Raw genomic sequence first — 21,667 nt, forward strand, 5'->3', positions numbered from 1 at the left:
ATTGTTTTGATAACTTTATCATACTGAAAACATATCGCAAAGTTAAAATTACTCCATAAAGATCAACATGCATAACATTTAACTTTATGTGCCAATAGTTCATGACTAGTAAATGCAACAGCATTTAGCGTTGCCGAGCTAGCTCGCTATAATAGCTCAATGGGTAAATGTGGTGCTGAGCTATACAGATCAGAAGTTCCAGGTTTGATTGCTACTCTGTGCTGAGTTAGCCCATTGGCTGAGGCAGCACAGGTGATGCTGCAATTGGTCAAAGCACTGCTGGGCTAGAGAAACTATTCAGCCGGGGCTGCTGCTCCTAACTGCTACTGAGAGCCCCCTGTAGGAAAGGGAACATGTATGAATGTTGGGTGAGGCCAGATTTGGGCCAGGCTGTGTTGCCTTCCATAGTTGAATAACCTGCTGACACTCACTGTCTAGGCTCCCACATAATGAAAGACCACTTGAGTGAGGTATTGGAGGCTATCCGCCAGATAATAGATCTTCATTCCAAGGTTCATTCCCAACATGAATCAACATCTTTGGAAAGAACAAGAGAAAACTGGGTACAAAAAATTCCAAGAAGGGAAGAGGGCAATCCATTGCCCTGCTGTACCGGCATCGGAGATAATCAAGTCACCGTTCAAACAGCAGAAGTTGCATGTTGTGTTCTCTTATCATACGCCAACACAAATGACATTTTGTATCAGGTCTGTCTGTACATATAGTTGAGCGCTAAGGAATTCTAATCCCTTCTCTCAGTTGGGGCTTGGAGTATGCACTGTGTACATTACAGCAGTTCTATTATTGCACCAACCAATTAGACCTGTATTCATTTATTTTGCTTATTTACTTATCTCTTTTCTCTTCTTTTCCTGAAGGTGTTGATTCTTGCTGGGATTCAGTTTCACAGCTTTTAGGCACTCTTCAGTACCTTGTCTAAATGGCCATTCCTCAAGGTTGTGCCTGAGTATTGATAGCAATGGAAGGTAAAAAACTTATCTTGATTGTGTCCTCAGCTGATGACCACACACTTGTGCTTTCCAACAGGAGTCATCGGACAGCGAAGGTGAGGAAACATTGGCTGTTTTGTTTTGCCTCCTTCCTCAACTAGGGTGCTAATGGAAATTGTAGCACCCCAAACCGCAAACCCAACTGAGATCAGCGAATTCAGCACAAGTGGGGATCAAATCTAATACTTTTCTGATATTGGTCTATTATAAAATCATTAAATTCTAGTATACATTATGAAAAACATAATTTTTAATGCAATAATCCATGGTCCATCCAGAGTACTCTAACCTATAAGGGTGTATCAGAAGAGATGGAAATGAGACTAGGAACCAGATACACCCTCTTACCTCTGTTGGTGGGCAGGTGCATGTAGACCAGCTAGAAATAGATATGGTAAGTATATAAATAAAAAAATGAGCATGCAGAATAGGTAAAGGGAGTAGAGGAGAAAAATCAAGTTGAGCAATTATAAGCAGGGAAAAGATTGAGATAAAGGGGAGAAATTGGGTTGTTTGAACTTCCCGAGCTAAGCTGGCACAAACGGCTTTTCGCCCGGGCGCAGCATCGCTAACGACTCCTGCAGAGATTAGCAGCGGCGGTAACCGGTAGCGCCCCGCTCCGCTGTGCCAGCGGTGACAACGTCATCATCGTGCACAGCGACCTGTTTTCAGTATTGCCACCTGAAGCAGCGCCGGGCGATGCCAGTGACAGTTTCAGGGGGCACGCACATAGCAGGCAGCCGCCTGCGGGTCACTAGTTAAAGGGGAGTCAATAAAAAAATTGACAGGCTTACTAGGCGCGGCCCGTTGTCTCCTTTGAACGCAGGGCCCATCTGGCAGCCCGGCACCCTGCTTGAGTGCCAGGCTGATGGCATGGCACCTGGCTCCCCGGTGGTGCAGATAGAGTCCCGTAGAGTCTGCAGCGTTAGCACTACATCAGCGGCCCAGTGCGTAGCACTGCACCACCCTCCCTCTGCCTCCGCCCCCTTAGCGCTCCAAAGAGGAAGTGGAGCACGTTTTTTTGGGCTCCACTTCCTCTCGGAGATGGTAACCCCAATTTCGCTAGTGGAGTTGGACTTCCGCGCCTAGTGCAGGACCTCCTGCCTCACGGATAATACCGCCCCTAGACGCAATTTCCCAGCCAAAGTAACAAAGTATTAGCTTGGGCAAAAAAATCAAGGGAAAAGCAAAGGCGTTAAATACAAACAAAATAATTGCATACATTGTAATGCTCAGAGTGTGGGAATGAGAAGCTATTATGTCACAGGACGATACAGCTTTAATAACATTAACAGAAACTTGACTGCAATCTGAGGAGTGGAGCAGGTTATAATATTTTTAAGTAGGACAGAATAGATAAGAAAGGAGAATGAATGGCAATATTAATGAAGGAGAGTGGCCTGCTGTAAAGAGGACTGATGTACACAAAAAAGCGGTTCAGACTGAGTCAATATGACCAGAGATCAAAGAAAAATAAAGGGATTGTTACATTAGCATCGTTGTACTACAGACCCCCTAATTGTGGGAGGGAAATGGAAGAGAACATTTGTAGGTAGATCAGAGAGATAAATAGGAATAAGAACGTTATTGTTCTCGGAAATTTTAATCGCCCATTCACTGACTGAAACAGGGAGACAGTAAATGGAGAAAAGAGAATGGAATTCTAAAATGAGTGCAGCACGTTCCTATGCCTACAAGAGGAGAGGCATTGCCAGATTTGGATGTGAGTACTGAAATAGATCAGGTAAATCTCGGTGAGCACCTCAGGAATATTGACCACAAGATGATAAGGTTTAAGCTCCAAATGGTAAGGGAAAAAAGTTAGCACAAAACAAAGGAACCAGTTGAATAGGGCAGATTTTCGAAAGATGGAGTGCGAGTGGGCTCAGGTGAGGTGGAAAGAGAAATTGGTACACAGGACTCCACATCAACAATGGAAGATTTTTAAAAAGGAGGTTTCAAAATTGCAGAATGAATATCGGCAATTTTTAAAAAAGCAAATGACTTCAAGGTTCAGGATGTCATGGATAGGGCTCACCACCACCTTCTCAAGGGAAAATAGGATGGGAATAAATGTCGGTCTTTTCGACGTCATCCGCATCCCGAGAATGATTTTGTTTTAAATTTAAAACGTTCCGAGGTCAATTTTACCTCCCGGATGGGAACACGTCCTAGCGAGCAGTCGGCTGATACAGGATCAGCAGCCGGGAGGCTCGGCTGACTCGAACAGCTGGTTCTCATTAGCATGCCGCTTGCCGATGTTTCAACCAAAATTGTCATAGGACAATTATCTGCACGTCGAGGGTTACTAGTTTGTCCTTGTACAAGACCGTAGTCAGGCCGCACTTGGAATACTGTGTTCAACTTTGGGCGCCTCACATGGTGGGTGATATTGAGGCTTTGGAGAGGGTGCAGATGAGGGCCACGAGACTAATTCCCAGTCTAAAGCATCTTAATTAGGCGAAAAGAGTTGGGACTCTGCACTTTAGAGAAGTGTAGACGTCGGGGTGATCTGATTGAGGTTTATAAGTTAATGAAGGGAATAGATTGTGTCCCAGTTGACAATTTGTTCTAATTAAATAGGCCAGGGGTGTCACAAATTTAAGTTGTATAAGGCCAAGATTAGATGTCAGAAGGTGGTTCTTTTCCCAGAGAATAGTGAACCTCTGGAACAAGCTGATGGTGGATGCTGATTTGTTGAATTTCTTCAATCGAGAGCTTAACATGTTTCTGGTGAGAGTGGAGATCACCTCTTACAGAAGGTAGGTACTGCAGGGCATTCAGGGCCAGAGGGATCTCCTGGACTAGTTTCAATCGCCGAGATTGGTCGGAGAGGAATTTCCCAAATTTTTGTTTCCCAAATAGGACTGGGTTTTTTATCTGTTTTTTTGCCTCCCCAGGAGATCACGTGGTTTCGGGTGGGTGAAGTGTGAGGGCTGTAATTTCAGCTTTGGTCATTTCAGGGAGGTGATGGCGGTGGGGCGATAAAGTTTGCGCCCGGGAACAGTTTGAGCCTCAGTCAGCAAAATTGGGTAGCTGGGCCCTGAGTGTGAGGTAGAGCGCTAAGGGAGGCATTGCACACCTCTCTTCGGACACTAGGCTGGCTGAGAATGTGAAATTCCCGAGATAAACAGCTGGCCTCGGAGCACGCCAAGAGAGGCCTGGGGATAAAAATAAACATGAAAAAAACCCACCAAGAACATTCCCAATAAATAACTCACGCCACCACAACATAAATTGTAAAAAACAATAGTCAGACTTACATGACTTACCTCACTGCAGCCGCTACAGGTTGGACCGCCTGCTTTCACAGACGGGCCCAGCTCAGCACTGTACGGAATGCTACCGGTCGGGCGCGATCCAAAAATCGAGCCAGTGTCATAATTAGGGGTGTTGCACACCTGCTCGCTTCTTCCGGCGGGATTTTGGTCCCCGCCCCGCCGAAACTGGCCCTGAAAACCCCGGCGGGGCGCTGGAAGCTGGCTGCCCGCCCGGAAGAGCTCACCGTCGCCATTGCCGCCCCTCTGAGGTGAGAACAGACGCAGAAACAAGCCAAAAATCCAGCCCATATATGTTTTCATACACAAGGTATCGCAATTGTGTGGGACACTGGGTCTTTACCCGTCCGGCATTCTTCGTATGCTCGTAAAAGGGCTGAGAGGTCATTGGGAAGTGACTTCCCATGGTTTCCTTGTCGGGCCCAGAGCAGTGTTCCTGCTCCCCTTGGCCCACAAGGAACATTACAAATAGTTAAAAACACATCATATTGTTTACAACCTTGGTGTCATATTTGACCCTGAAATTAGCTTTCAACCACATAACCGCAGCATAACTAAGGCCGCTTATTTCCACCTCTGTAACATCACCTGTCTCTGCCCTTGCCTCAGCTCATCCGCTGCTGAAGCCTTCATCCATGCCTTTGTTACCTCTCGACTTGACTATTCCACTCCTGGATGGTCTCCCACATTCTACCCCACATAAACTAGAGGTGATCCAAAACTCGGCTGTCCGTGTCCTAATTTGCACCAAGACCCACTCACCCATCACCCCTGTGCTCACTGCCCTACATTGGCTTCCAGTTAAGCAAGCCTTGATTTCAAAATTCTCATCCATATTCTCAAATCCCTCCATGGCCTCACCCCTCCCTTTCTCTGTAATCTCCTCCTGCTCCACAATCCGCCCGAGATGTCTGCGTTCCTCTAATTCTGCCCTCCTGAGCATCCCTGATTGTAATCGCTCAACCATTGGTGGCCATGCCTTCTGTTGCCTAGGCCCCAAGCTCTGGAACTCCTTCCCTAAACCTCTCCGCCTCTCTACCTGTCTTTCCTCCTTCAAAACGCTCCTTAAAACATACCTCTTTGACCAAGCTTTTGATTACCTGCGCTAATTTCTTATGTGGCTTGGCGTCAAATTTTTATCCCATAACACTCCTGTGAAGCACCTTGGGACATCTCACTATTTTAAAGGCACTATATAAATACAAGTTGTTGTTGTTGTGGTGTCTATTCTGGCCCAAGCTCCAGTTCCGATGGTTTAGCTGGCAGGGAAGCCATCACTGCTTCCCGCTCAGGTCTCAGGTAAAAATAGCAATCGGGCTCCGATTACGCCATCAGCTCCCAATCTGCAATTTTAAATAGGACCTGCAGACTTTATGTAGGTGTTCTTGTTGCCTACAATTTAACATTTCATTTGGCCAGATCAGGGTGACAATGGAGTGGGTAAGCCCCATGCTTCATTTTAATTGCCCCACTGCCTGTGATATATTCTTACGACATCACTAACAAACACACATGCATAAGATGGCTCTTAACCAGAAACCTATCATCGTGTGACTTTGCCACATGACTCTTTTATTTACATCAGTAGTTGCATTACCACATTAGTCCACTAGGTGGAGCAGTAGTCCACAAGGGTGAGCTCAATTACACTTCTCCCTCATTAATGAAGAAATAATCATAACAAAATAATCATTATACATAACTTGCATGGTTATACACAACAAAAGATATGGATGCAGTTTTCCATATTTACAAATCAAACTTAACCACTGATTTTCTGTTTCAAAGAGGATACCTTCACTCTTGAACAGAACCTTCCAAACTTGGTGTCGAACTTAGACTCATTCTAGGCTGAGCCTGAGGAGAGATTTTCCTCCAAGGGCAACCATTGATCTACATTTGAGTTCCCTACAACTTCAGACTGTTTGTCTGCTTTACTCGGACTCAAATTTAAATTCTGACTTTCTCTTAGACTTGTTTCGAGTACATCTGATGTAGGATCTGCTACTGGTACTCTACTTGTCACAAGACTATCTGACTCATCACTATCACTAAGGGGGTAGTGCTGGACAGGCTAATGCGACTCAAGGTAGACAAGTCCCCTGGTCCTGATGAAATGTATCCCAGGGTATTAAAAGAGATGGCGGAAGTTATAGCAGATGCATTTGTTATAATCTACCAAAATTCTCTGGACTCTGGGGAGGTACCAGCGGATTGGAAAGCAGCTAATGTAACGCCTCTGTTTAAAAAAGGGGGCAGACAAAAGGTAGGTAACTATAGGCCGGTTAGTTTAACATCTGTAGTGGGGAAAATGCTTGAAACTATCATTAAGGAAGAAATAGCAGGACATCTAGACAGGAATAGTGCAGTCAAGCAGACGCAGCATGGATTCATGAAGGGGAAATCATGTTTAACTAATTTACAGGAATTCTTTGAGAATATAACGAGCATGGTGGATAGAGGTGTACCGATGGATGTGGTGTATTTAGATTTCCAAAAGACATTCGATAAGATGCCACACAAAAGGTTACTGCAGAAGATAAAGGTACGTGGAGTCAGAGGAAATGTATTAGCATGGATAGAGAATTGGCTGGCGAACAGAAAGCAGAGAGTCGGGATAAATGGGTCCTTTTCAGGTTGGAAATCGGTGGTTAGTGGTGTGCCACAGGGATCGGTGCTGGGACCACAACTGTTTACAATATACATAGATGACCTGGAAGAGGGGACAGAGTGTAGTGTAACAAAATTTGCAGATGACACAAAGATTAGTGGGAAAGCGGGTTGTGGAGAGGACACAGAGAGGCTGCAAAGAGATTTGGATAGGTTAAGCGAATGGGCTAAGGTTTGGCAGATGGAATACAATGTCGGAAAGTGTGAGGTCATCCACCTTGGGAAAAAAAAACAGTAAAAGGGAATATTATTTGAATGGGGAGAAATTACAACATGCTGAGGTGCAGAGGGACCTGGGGGTCCTTGTGCATGAATCTCAAAAAGTTAGTTTGCAGGTGCAGCAGGTAATCAGGAAGGTGAATGGAATGTTGGCCTTCATTGCGAGAGGGATGGAGTACAAAAGCAGGGAGGTCCTTCTGCAACTGTATAGGGTATTGGTAAGGCCGCACCAGGAGTACTGCGTGCAGTTTTGGTCACCTTACTTAAGAAAGGATATACTGGCTTTGGAGGGGGTACAGAGACGATTCACTAGGCTGATTCCGGAGATGAGGGGGTTACCTTATGATGATAGATTGAGTAGACTGGGTCTTTACTCGTTGGAGTTCAGAAGGATGAGGGGTGATCTTATAGAAACATTTAAAATAATGAAAGGGATAGGCAAGATAGAGGTGGAGAGATTGTTTCCACTGGTCGGAGAGACTAGAACTAGGGGGCACAGCCTCGAAATACGGGGGAGCCAATTTAAAACCGAGTTGAGAAGGAATTTCTTCTCCCAGAGGGTTGTGAATCTGTGGAATTCTCTGCCCAAGGAAGCAGTTGAGGCAAGCTCATTGAATGTATTTAAGTCACAGATAGATAGATTTTTAACCAATAAGGGAATTAAGGGTTATGGGGAGCGGGCGGGTAAGTGGAGCTGAGTACACGGCCAGATCAGCCATGATCTTATTGAATGGCGGAGCAGGCTCGAGGGGCTTGATGGCCTACTCCTGTTCCTAATTCTTATGTTATGTTATCAGAAATAATCGAATCATTCCAACTTTCAACTCCTTCCACATCTGTAGGTAAAATATGATCAACATGAACAAACCTAACCCTTCCATGATCAACCATCTTGACCAAATATGTGCGAGGACCACTTATCTTCACTATTCTTCCTGGTAACCACTTTAACTATTTATGGTGATGGTTCTTCACTCTAACCTTCTGATTCAATTTCACACTTCTCTCTCTTACTCTAACCTCACTGATACCCTCGGTAATTAATTGATTTCGTATTTCAAAACGATAACTTTCAGCAATTTCCAGGGTCTCAGGATTGTAGTGCTGTTCTAACTTGTTTAGAATCTCCATCAGTGGCATGCTCTTTGGCTTGACAGGAACAAGCACATTTTTCAGGGTTTCATGCATATTGGGGCCTGCTTCAGTCAAGAAAATAGTCCGTTTCCTTTCTAAAACCACCATCATCGGGGACTGCGACGATACTATTCACAGTGAAAACATTTCTAGCCACTCTACATATGTGCTGAAAGTTTCTTGGTCATGATGGAACTCACCCAAGTGCCCTAATATTCCCATATGCCATTATGCCATCTGGACTCTGGCAACTTCAACAGTTCAGCCAAGTGTGCATGTAATTTAACTTGGATTTTTAACTATTCTGTAAAACAAGGAACCTCTCAAAGTCTCTCTGTCAGTTGGCTGAAGTATCCACCAACAAAAACTTTAGCTAGGGAATCTGATTATCCTATCACCAATGTGATATATTCTTAGGACATCACTAACAAACACACACAAACAAGTTGGCTCTTAACCAGAAATATGTCATCGTGTGACTTTGCCACATGATTCTTTTATTATTTACATCAGTAGTTGTATTACCACAGTCGTCCACTAGGTGGCGCAGTAGTCCACTAGGGGGAGTAATATTACATTGCCCAGTTTCTGCTGAGGGGGAGGGGGATCAAATCCCCCCCCCCTATGTTTAAGGGTTCCATTGAAAGTGGATCTGTGCCAGAAGTCTGGAGAGTGGCAAATGTAAGACCCATTTCCAAAACGGGAAATAGAAATAACCTGGATAATTACAGGCCTGTGGTAGGGAAAACTTTGAAATCTTTAATTAAATATGAAATTACTAAATATCTAGATGAAAGGAAAATAATTAGAAACAGCCAACCCAAACTTGAGGAAGTAAAACCAAGCTTGACAAATTCAGTAGAGCTCTTTGAAGAGGTGCCGGGTGGCAGAAATGCAGTGGATGAGGTTTACATGGACTTTGAGAAAGCTTTTGGCAGAAGACAATTGGAGAAATATAAAGGGTATAGAATTTGGGGAAAGGTAGACAATTGGATTAAAACTGGTTAGAAGGAAGGAAACAACACAAGGGCAGTTTCTCAGAGCGGTAGGAATGGGCAGTGACCCTGGAGGGATGGGCAATAAATGCTGGCCTTGCCAGAGACGCCCACATCCCAGGAATGAATAAAACAAAGGTATCCAAATTTGCAGGTGATATTAAAATTAGAAGGCTCAGTAAATAATTCTGATCGCCAAAGGAGGCTGTAAGGAAATACTGATGAGATGGTGAAATAAGTAAAAAAAGGTATCAGATGGAATTCAACGTGAATAAATATGAGGTGGTAAAATTGGGTTATCGAAAATGTAATGATTATACTTTGGATGAGGGAATGCTGAGTGATGTAGAGAAGCAGAGGCCTTTGGTGGTTCCGATTCACGAGAACTTTAGCAGCACTTCAAGTGGATATGGCCATAGAAAGTTGGATTTTATAAATAGTAGATAAAAGTTAAGGGGTTAAAAATTCAACAGTGCAGGGATCGCGATGCATAATCAACCCGCGCCCGTTCATTCCGATGCAGACAGCACGCAAACGTTGTGCTGCCTAGTAATTTACATCATTGCAGCGTGCAGCCCAGCGCTGCTGAGTGGCTGTACGCTCAGCGGGGGCCCCAAGTTCATGCAAGGTTAACACCACTTAAAGCTAATATGCACCTCTTAAAGGGGAGCTGCAGTTTGACGAGAGCAGATGCTGGAGTTCATTCCAGAAGTGAGTTTGACCTGGCAAAGAAACAGGAATGATGTGGTGTGCCAGAGAAAGGACTCCAAGGTTCTCCACGCAGCACTGGAGGCCTTAGTGCAGGAGGTGGATAGGAGGAGAGACGTCCTGTATCTGCAGGGTTCCAGGGGGCCAGGAGGCCCTCCAGACAGACATTACAAAGGCACTGGGAACAGATAGACATGGAGGTAAATGCCAGCAATGTTACCTCGAGGACCTGGATGCAGTGCCAAAAGAAGTTCAATGACCTCCCACGTGTGGTCAAGGTAAGTGAATGCATCTTCAAATGCCATATCCCACCATCTGCACCACTACCCTCAGACACTACTCAATATACCATGTCCCCATCACCCACCTACCATCAATCTCTAATCCTCCTTCTCACATCCCACTTCCCCATTATCCCACAATCTCTTCTGATTTACAAGCTGCAGATGGTGTAAGCACCACCTCTTGCTTTCTCGCACCCTCCCCTTCACCACAATCCTACACTTGTGCCACTCTCATTTCAGAGACCCAAGAAATCCCACCTGGCCAGGCAGTGGTGCAAGAGGACGATGATAAAGAACAAACACCAGGGTGATTAGTTGACTTTGTTATGTTACATTGGATGGATTGATGTATAAAGTTGGTTTGGAATGTTTGTTTTGTGGTGGCTTTTATTATAACATTGTGGCCAAGTGGACACTGTGATGGTCAGTAACAAAGGGAAGGTTAGGTGTGGGATAAATGTTGAAAGGGGAATTGGGGTTGTGTTCACTGGTACCCCAGGCGAATGATTCAATCCCAGATATCTCAGCCAGAAAGGGGCTGTCTGGGTTGCCTTCTTCCTTCCGCTTCCTCCTCTTCTGCTTTTTCCTCTTCTGCTTCCTCCTCTCTCTGCGAGGAGTTTGTCTCTTTGCTGCCTCTGCTTCATCCTAAACTGGACTGTAACTGGAGTCTCCAGGACTGGGAGCATGTGGTTTTCTCAGAGGCCTTCCTTTAATAGCCAAAGCCTTGCAAATTTCCAGCAGCACTCCCGGCACACTTAACAACTTTTTTAATGTATTGCATCAAGCCACTAGGACAATAAAATGTAAAACATCCAGTCCAAAAGCAAAATTCTAAACTTACCTGAAAGATGTGTGTGTCCCTTTAAGAAGGGCTGACAGCATTGCTGTTGTACTGCTGCATGCACATGCATGGTTTGGAGAGGGCGGTATCAAGAACAGCAATGCCTAAAATCAAATCTCGTGAGTCAATCCAGGCATGGCAAGCCAATTGACGTCATGATCTGTATCATTTAAATGTGGGCGGCGAGAGCGCAGGCAATGGCAGCACTGCAGGTGAATGGGGAATTGGGATTGCATTCACTGGTAGGCAGTAGGATCAGTTGATCACAGGCAGCCCGACCAGAAAGGGGCTGTCTTGGTTGTCTCCTCAGTTCTTATTCCTCCTCCTCTTCCTCTTCAGCTCTTTGCTGTATACCTGGTGGCAATGGCTGTGCCCTCATGATGGCGAGTTTGTGCAGCATGCAGCAGACCACGATAAATCTTGAGACACATCTGGCGAGTACTGCAGGGCTCTTCCAGAGCGGTCCAGGCAGTGGAAGCATTGTTTAAGAACCTCAGTGGTCTGCTCGATAGTATTCCATGTGGCAGCATGGCTTTCGTTACATACATTCTGCCCATGTGTGGTTGGGTTGTGCACTGGAGTCATGAGCCAGCTGGTCAATGGATAATCCGTGTCGCCCAGTAGCCACCCTCTGGTTTGTCGTGGTGGATCGAAAGCAGATGGTACAGCAGGCTGCCACAGAATGAAGGCATCATGGCTGCTACCAGGATGCGAGGCATTGACTTGCATGATGCGCTGAGTATGGCTGCACACCAACTGGACATTGAGGGAGTGGAATCCCTTCCGATTGCGATACATCTCCAAGTTCACAAGCGACGCCTGCAAAACAACGTGTGTGCAGTTAGTGGCACCCTGCACTATGGGGAAGCCTGCTGTCCTGGCAAAGCCGTGTGCTCGCTTCCCTGCTTTTCAAGACAGAATGAAAAGTATTTACCTCTCTTTGCATACAGAGCCTCAGTGACCTCCCTTATGCAATGATGAACAGCAAACTGAGATGTTGTAAATGTCACCTGCTCCAGCTTGGAAGGTACCTGATGCATAAACATTCATGGCCATGCTCACCTTCACAGCAACTGGCAATGCCATCCTCGCCCTCTCTGAGGCAACAGGTCTGTCTGCAAAAGGTGTCAGATTTCAGTGAATACCTCCTTAGTGAAGCAGAGACGTTGCATGCACCATTCCTCACTGAGGCTGCGGGAGGAAATGGCTCCTTGAAGACCATGGGTGGATATGGTCTCCTGCTGAGAGCCCTTCTCCCTCTCCTCGCTCTTTGAGCAACATGTGTCGCCTCTGCTCATTCTCCCCATCATGCTGCAGGCCAAGGGGGATACAAATTACAGCACTCACATCTGGCAACAACTGGGTCTGAGCAGAAGCCTTGAGGTGACCTGCCACACCACTCTCTGGACACTTCAGCAACTTCAAATAAGACACTAAGCCAAGAAATACCTCTACAAATTCACCAAGAGTAAGTAGAAATCAATCAGCAACCAACCTGAAAGCAGGTGATGATCCCTTTAATAGCACTGGTGGGCATTAGCTACAGCAGTGAGGTCAAAAATGGCAGCGCTGGTGTCAAATCATTGACGTCATGATCTGCGTACCCTGCATACTTCCGGCGCATGCTCCTTGCGCTGATGCAGATGACCTCACCAGGTTCGACGTGGCCCGCACCAGAAGTACGTGCGTGTGGCGCGGATGCCATTTCGACACAAAACGACAGTGCGAGATTAATTTCTAGGCCAAGATGTAAGGATGAATCTATATAAACCCTTAGTAAGCCCACAGTTGGAACACTGTGTGCTGTTTTGGGGTCCACACTATGGGAGGAATGTGGAGGTAATAAAAAAAGTACAGTACAGGTTCAGTATGATGCTGCCTGCTCTGAGGAAATACAAATATCATAGAATCATAGAAACTTTGTGCCTGTGCTGGATCTTTGAAAGAGCAGTCGTGCTTAGTCCCACACTTCCGCTTTTTGTCCATAACCCTGTAAGTTCCTCATCCGCAAGTATCTGTCCCAAACCTTTTTAAAATTATTTCTGGAATCAGCTACCACCACCTTTTTCAGGTAGAGCGTTCCGGATCCCGACAACTCTGAGTGAAAACATTGCTCCTCATCACCCTCCAGATTATTTGCCAATGATTTTAAATTTATGACCTTTTGTTATTGACCCACACACCAGAGGGAACAGCCTTTCTCTATTTACTCTGTCAAAACGCCTCATCATCTTGTAAACCTCTATTAGGTCACCTCTTAACCATCACTGTTTCAAGGAGAACATTCCTATCTTTTCCAACCTCACCTCATAACTGAAGTCCCTCATCCCAGATAACATCCTGGTAAACCTCCTCTGTACCCTTTCTAATCATTTGCATCTTTCCTGAAATGTGGTGCCCAGAATTGTTCACCCAACACTCCAGCTGAGGCCTAAGCAGTGATTTATAAAGTTCCTGCATGATCTCTTTGCTTTTACATTCTATTCCTCTATATATAAAGCCAAGTAACCCATGTGTTTTTTTTTACCACCTTATCAACTTACCCTGCCACCTTTAAGGATTTGTGTATACAGACAACAAGGTCTCTCTGCTCATCTACACTTTTCAAAATCGTGCCATTCCTAGTATATGGTCTTTCCATATTAGTCCTCCCAAAGTGCATCATTTCTCTGCATTGAACACCACCTGCCATGCTTCTGCCCATTTCACCATCCTGTTTATTTCATCCTGGTCTGCAACTGTCCTCATCATTATCTACTACATTGTATCATCTGCAAACTTTATAATGTTGTTCCCTACACCCGAGTCTAGATCATTTATAAAAATTAAATAGAGTAATGGACCCAAAACTAACCCTTGAGAACACCACTGCATACCACCTCGCAGTCTGAGAAACATCCATCCTCCACCAGCATCCTCTGCTTCCTGTTGCTGAGCCAATTCCATATCCATACTGCCACTTTCCTCTTAATTCCATGAGCTTCCATCTTCTTAACAAGTCATCTGTGTCATCATCATCATCATCATCATAGGCAGTCCCTTGAGCGAGGATGACTTGCTTCCACATGAGTTCACATGTTTCAATGAAGGACCCGATGTTCCAGTCCTGAACCCAATTGAGGAGGTGGAAGATGCCTTTGCGTGGATGTTTTTAATGTGTGGTGACCGTTACACATCAGTCACCTGTGTGCCACTTTGTCAAATGCTTTCTGAAAGTCTACACATACAACATCTACTGCACTACCTTGATCAACCTTCTCTGTTACCTCATCAAAGAATTCAATCAAGTTAGTCAGACTTAATTTGTCTTTAAAAAATCCATGTTGACTTTCCTTGAATAACCCAGGCTTTTCCATATAATAGTCTATTTTGTCCCTGATAATGGTTTCCAATAACTTCCCCACCACTGATGTTAGACTGAGTGGCCTGTAGTTCACTTGTTTAATCCCTCTCCCCTTTCTTGAATAGTGGTATCACCTTAGCAACCCTCCAGCCCTCAGGCACTACTCCTATATCTAATGAGGATAGAAAGATTTGACTAATGCCTCTGCTTTTTCTACCTTTGCTTCCTTCAGCAAGCTTGGATGAATTTCATCCAGACCAGGTGATTTACCAACTTTCAGTAATGCTAATCTTTTTATTAGGTCTTCTCTATTATTTTCCTGTTCATAACTTCCCTCTACTCTTTTAGTGTAGTCTTCGCATTATCTGCTTCCTTTGTGTCATCAGTTTGCCTCTGGCACGTCTGCGTCGCACTGACGTCATCAGCGTCGCACTGACGTGCTCAGTGCACACTGATAACACCGCCCGCCTTCTGCCCCGCTCCCCACCCACTTCCGCCCCTCAGCCACCCCAAACACCGCCCAGACAAATTAAAAAATTTTAAGTGGCCAATTTCGTGCTATTCTCCGCCCCTGGATTGGGGTGGAGAATAATCATTTATTTTGAAATGTGTGCCCCATTTGGGGCGGAGGGCAATTTCAGCCCATATACGTTTATAAAATGTTTTGGGGTTCAATTTAACGTTGCCTGCTAATTTTTTCTCGTAACCTCTCTTTACCTCCGTATTAACTCTTTCAATTCCTTTCTGTACTTTCCGTAATCTTCCTGGTTATTAACTGAATCTTGCTCGTGACATTTATTATAAGTTTCCTTTTTTTGTTTCATTTTGTCTTTTATTTCCTTTGTTACCCAGGGCACATTAGCTTTGAACACTCTGCCTTTTCCCTTCAAAGGAGTGTGAATATTTTGTACCTGAACTATCTCTTCTCTGAATGCCTTCCATTGCTCTGTTACTGCTTTACTCTGCAATCACCTTTTCCAACCTACCTGTGCTAGGTCCTTTTTAAATCGCTGAAAATAACTCTCTTCCAGTTGAGCATTTTTACTTTTGATGTTTTCTGGTCTCTTTCTATCATTACTCTAAACCGAATTATGAATGGTCACTTTTAGCTAGATGATCTTATACTGTAACACCCTCCATTTCCCATGCTTCATTTTCTAGAACCAACTCCAACACTGCTTCCATCCTTGTTGGACTGGAGATATATTGATTGAGAAAGTTCTCCTGTGCACATATCAGAAATTCCTCTCCTCCCCTGCCCTTATCACTATTTTCCCAGTCTATATAGGGCAGTCTCCTAATATTGTTGCTCTATTTTTCTTACATGCCATTGAAATTTGCCAACAAATTTGCTCATCTATCTCTTTCTCACTGTTGTGCAACTCTGTACAAAAACTCCCAGCAATGTAACAGCTCCCCCTCTGTTCCTTAACTCAAGCCAACTGGATTCAGTGCTAGAATCATCTAGTATATCCTTTCTATTTAGAATTGTAACATCATCCTTAATCAGTACTGCCATATCCCGCCTCTTTTTCCTTCTCCATCATTCCTGAATATTTGGTTACCAGGAATATTAAAAACCCATTCCTGGCCTTGTATGAGCCATGCCTTTGTTAATGCAGCCACATCATAATCCCATATGGCAACTTGTGCGTGCAGCTCACCAATCCTATTAGTTAAACTATGGGCATTGACATACATACAATTTAAGAACTCCTTTGTCACATTTGCTATTTTCCTCAGTCTGGCCCCTGCAATTTTGGGGATATTTCCAGTTTTACTGCTGTTTATATTTCATTACTGCTCATTTCTGCTATTTTCTGGCTCCCGTCTCCCTGCCAAATTAGCTTAAACCCTACCCAACAGTACTAGTTAACCTCTCAGTGATAAAATTGGTCCCAGCTCTGTTCAGGTATAACCCGTCCATCCTGTACAGGTGACCCGTCCCCCCGAACCAATCCCAATGCCTCAAGAATCCGAAACGCTCCCTCCTGCACCACTTCTCCAGCCACGCAGTTACCTGTACTACTTTCCTGCTTCTATATTCAATAGCTCGTGGTACTGGGAGTAATCCTGAGATTTCTACTTTCAAGGTCCTGTTTTTTAATCTTTTAAATGTGAAGAAATATATAAAAAATTGAGCTGTTTTTGTTCGAACAAATGCAATTAAGATTTGATAGAAGTTTAAAGTTATGAAGAAATGGGACAGTGTAGATAGAAACATAGAAATCTACAGCGCGGAAGGAGGCCATTTCGGCCCATCGTGTCCGTGCAGGCCAACAAAGAACCACATGGCCCTCAGTCAGCAGCCCTGAAGGTTACATATAAACCTATGAACAATGGTGGAAAGTTAAAGAGCACCCAACCCAACCAGTCCGTCTCACACAACTGTGACACCCCTTGTACTAAAACATTCTACACTCCACACCAACCGGAGCCATGCGATCTCCTGGGAGAGGCAAAAAACCAGATAAAAACCCAGGCCAATTGGGGGAAAAAAAATCTGGGAAAATTCCTCTCTTACCCATCCAGGCAATCGAAACTAGTCCAGGAGATCACTCTGGCCGGATTCGATTCCCTGAAGTGCTTACCATCGTATCTGTGCCAGCCAACAAGAGGTTATCCAATCTAATCCCAATTACCAGCTCTAGGTCTGTAACCCTGCAGATTACAGCACTTCAAGTGCCCATCCAAGCACCTTTTAAATGTGGTGAGGGTTTCTGCATCCATCACCCTTCCAGGCAGTGAGTTCCAGAGCCACACAACCCTCTGCATGAAAAATCCTCCCCTCAAATCCCCTCTGATCCTTCCACCAACCACCTTAAAACTATGCCCCCTCGTAATTGACCCCCTCCACGAAGGGAAATAGGCCCTTGCTATCCACTGTACCCAGGCCCCTCAAAATGTTGTACAGCTCAATGAGGTCTCCTCTCAGCCTCCTCTGTTCCAATGAGAACAAACCCAGCCGATCCAATCTGTCCTCATAGCTAAGATTCTCCATTCCAGGCAGCATCCCAGTAAATCTCCTCTGTACCCTCTCTAGTGCAATCACGTGTTTCCTATAATATGGCGACTAGAACTGCACACAGTATTCCAGCTGTGGCCTAACCAGAGTATTATACAATTTAAGCATAACCTCCCTGCTCTTGTATTCTATGCCTCGGCCAATAAAGGCAAGCATTCCTTAAGCCTTCTTAACCACCTCTTATCCACCTGGCCTGCTACTTTCAGGGATCTGTGGACAAGCACTCCAAGGTCCCTTTGTTCATCTACACTTTTAAGTGGTCTACCGCTTAATGTGTATACCCTTTCCTTATTAGCCCTCCCAAAGTGCATTACCTCACACTTTCCAAATTAAATTCCATTTGCCACTGCTCTGCCCACCCGACCAGTAGATTGATCTCCTCCTGCAGTCCATGACTTTCCTCTTCATTATCAACCACACAACCAATGGGTCATCTGTAAACTTCTTAATCATACTCCCTATATTCAAATCTAGATCATTGATGTATGCCACAAAAAGCAAGGGACCCAGTACTGAGCCCTGCAGAACCCCACTGGAAACACCCTTCCAGTCACAAAAACATCCATCAACCATTACCCTTTTCTTCCTACCTCTAAGCCAATTTTGGATCCAACTTGCCACTTTGCTCTGGGTCCCATGGGCTTTAACCTTCATGACCAGTCTACCACGTGGGACCTTAATCAAAAACTTTGCTAAAGTCTATATATACTACATCGTGCGCTACCCTCATCGACTCTCCTGGTTACCTCCTCAAAAGATTCAATCAGGTCAGTCAAACGCGATCTTCCCTTAACAAATCCAAGCTGACTGTCCCTAATTAATCCTTGCCTTTCCAAATGTAGATTTATCCTGTCTTTCAGTAATTTTTCCAATAATTTTCCCACCACTGAGGTTAGACTGACAGGCCTGTAATTACTCGGCCTATCCCTTTCTCCCTTCTTAAACAAGGGTACCACATTAGCAGTCCTTCAGTCCTCCGGCACCAGGCCCAGATCCAAAGAGGACTAGAAAATGATGGTCAAGACCTCTGCTATTTTCTCTTTTACTTCGCTCAACAGCCTGGGATGCATTTCATCCAGGCCTGGGGACTTAGCTACTTTCAAAGCTGATAAACCCCTTAATACCTCCTCTCCCGCTAAGTTTATTTCATCCAGAATTTCACACTCCTCCTCGATAGCAGTATCTGCATTGCCCCTTTCCTTTGTGAAAATAGACGCAAAGTATTCATTAAGAACCCCAGTTTAGGACTTTTATTCCTAGTCTATCCTTGTCCTTATCCATAACTAACTTGAATCTGACTGAATTATGGTCACTGGCCCCCAAGTGCTCTCCCACTTGATTCATTCCCCAAAACTAAATCCAAAACCGCCCCCTCTCGTTGGGCTTGCTACGTACTGACAAAAAAGTTCTCTTGAATGCATTTCAAGAATTCCGCACCCTCTTTGCCCTTCACATTATATTTGCCCCAATCAATATTTGGATAGTTAAAATCCCCTACTATTACTACCCTATGGTTTTTGGACTTCACAGCAATTTGCCTACATATTTGCTCCCCTATGTCCCTCCTACTGTTTGGGGGTCTATAATACACATCCAGCAGTGTGATCACCCCTTCTTTATTTATCAATTCGACCCATATGGCCTCATTTGATGATCCCTCTAACATATCATCGCTCCTCACCGCTGTAATAGTTTCTTTAATCAGTACCGCGACGCACCCCCCTCCCCCGCTTTTTGTCCCCCTCTCTATCTTGTCTAAAAATCCTGTAACTAGGAATATTGATCTGCCAAACCTGCCCCTCTTTCAGCCTATGGCTATAAAGTCATACTCCCAAGTATCTACCTGTGCTCTTAGCTCATCCGCCTTATTCGCTATACTCCTTGCATTAAAGTGTATATCATTTAGCACAGGAAGACCTCCTTGATTATTACATACTAAGTCTTGTTTCCTCTGTCTTACAGATTCATTTTCTAAATTCTTGCTATCCAATTTCAGCTTTACTTCCTTCCCCATAGAAACTGTTTCCACTAATTGTGGATCTAGAATGGGGAGACATCGATGAAGATTAAATCTAAGTGATTTAGGACAGAGAGCAGGAGAAACTTACTTTTACACGGGGAGTTGTGAGGCCATGGAATGCAGTACTGGAGCTAGTGTTTGAAGCAGAGAATATATCTACATGTAAGAATAGGTTTGATAGGTGATTGACAGAAAAGGGAATAAAGGGGTATGGGAACAGGGCGGGCACATGGGATTACAGCCACTGACATGGACTTGTTAGGCCGAGCAACCTGTTTCCGTGCTTAAATTCTTTCTCATTCTATGTATTGGGTTAGGACAGGGTAATACAATGGTCCCCCGTACTCTGGGGACCAGAGAAGGAAAAAAAATCATGGTTCTTGTAATGAATGTAATGACTCACAAGACTTGTTACTGTAAACAGTCTCAGGTGCAAACCTGATCCAATTTCATTCGTGCCCAAAGTAATCCCCGTGACAAGGTACCCGCGCTTATATACCAGTGACAGCGCACGCGCACATACAGCCCGATGACCTCCGACAGTGGCGCCTCCTGGTGTCTGGTGACCCCAAGGATAAATATGTAACAACATCCCCTTTCAAGATCTTAATATCCTTTTACAAATTGAGACGGTTTGGGACTTTCCGCTCACGAGTTGATCGTCTCAGTTCAACTTCAGTTCTGGGCGAGTGTTCTGAGTCAGTTGTGACTGAAGGCTGAGTAACTGATCTGATGGGAGTGGTAATGACCACATCAGGGACTGGAGGTCCAGTTTCAATAATGACAGCAAAGTCCTCTCATGAATGAACATTGCTTGGTTGGTCACTGACTGCATCTTCCTCAAGCGGTTCCAGTTCATCCGTGTGCCGCAGTTTTATGTTTCCTGCATGTTTGCCCGTTCTTGAGCACAACAATAAACACTCTGTTACCCTCCTTGGCTGTAACAGTACCGGCGATCCACTTTGGACCTTGACCATAGTTCAGTACATAAACCGGATTGTTGACAGAGATGTCACGTGACACAGCAGCACGATCATGATACCCCTGCTGACTTTGACATCTATTTTCAACACGATCATTCAAATCGGGATGAACAAGACAGAGCTTGGTCTTGAGATTTTTCTTCAGCAGTAGTTCAGCAGGGGAGACCCCAGTAAGCGTATGAGGTCCGGTCCTGTAACTGAGCAATATACAGGACAAGCGAGTCTGCAGTGAACCCTCAGTTACACGTATCATACTCTTCTTGATCGTTGAACAGCACGCTCTGCTTGACCATTAGAAGCAGGTTTGAATGGGGCTGACCTCACATGTTTAATACCATTGAGTTTCATGAACTCTTGAAACTCTAGATTTGTGAAGCAAGATCCGTTGTCACTCATAATAATGTCAGGCAAACCATGAGTAGCAAACATGACACGAAGGCTCTCAATAGTAGCTGTGGATGTACTGGATGACATAATAATACACTTTCTATCCACTTTGAATATGCATCCACCACAACAAAAAACATCTTTCCCAGGAAAGGGCCCACAAAATCAATGTGGATCCTCGACCATGGTTTGGATGGCCACAACCAAAGAATCAGCGGAGATTCTGCTTGTACTTTACTTAGCTGCATGCAAGTATTGCACTGATGCACACCTGATTCCAGATCTGAGTCAATTCCAGGCCACCATACATGAGCCCTAGCAATGGCTTTCATCATGACAATACCAGGATGAGTGCTATGTAGTTTGCGTACAAAGTTTTCTCTACCTTTCTTCGGCATAACTACACGATTACCCCACAGTAAACAATCTGACTGAACGGACAGTTCAACTTTGCGACAATTGTAAGATTTGGTCTCATCACACATTTCCATAGGTATTGCAGACCAATCACCACTGAGGACACAATGTTTCACAACCGATAAAATGGAATCATGGTTGGTCCAGATCCTAACTTGTTGAGCAGTGACAGGAGTTCCTTCACTCTCAAAAGCATCCATTACTAACAGTAGATCTACAGATTGAGGCGTCTCCACCTCATGTGTGGGCAGCAGCAGACGACTCAGTGCATCGGCACAATTCTCAGTGCCAGGTCTATGATGAATAACATAATCATAGGCAGACAATATCAACGCCCACCTCTGGATACGGGA

At 44.7% G+C, this 21,667-nt stretch overlaps 1 long non-coding RNA gene across 1 annotated transcript in view; it reads left to right on the forward strand.

The window, feature by feature from the left end:
- Window positions 1–21,667, forward strand: part of LOC139272613 (uncharacterized) — an 89,115-nt gene that overhangs the window by 29,419 nt on the left and 38,029 nt on the right. The window contains exon 2 of the long non-coding RNA XR_011594908.1: window positions 879–986. This is a non-coding gene — a long non-coding RNA (uncharacterized lncRNA). The remainder of the gene's footprint in view (window positions 1–878; window positions 987–21,667) is intronic.

The sequence above is a fragment of the Pristiophorus japonicus genome, chromosome 9 (assembly GCF_044704955.1).
Source record: "Pristiophorus japonicus isolate sPriJap1 chromosome 9, sPriJap1.hap1, whole genome shotgun sequence".
NCBI classification, from domain to species: Eukaryota; Metazoa; Chordata; class Chondrichthyes; family Pristiophoridae; genus Pristiophorus; species Pristiophorus japonicus.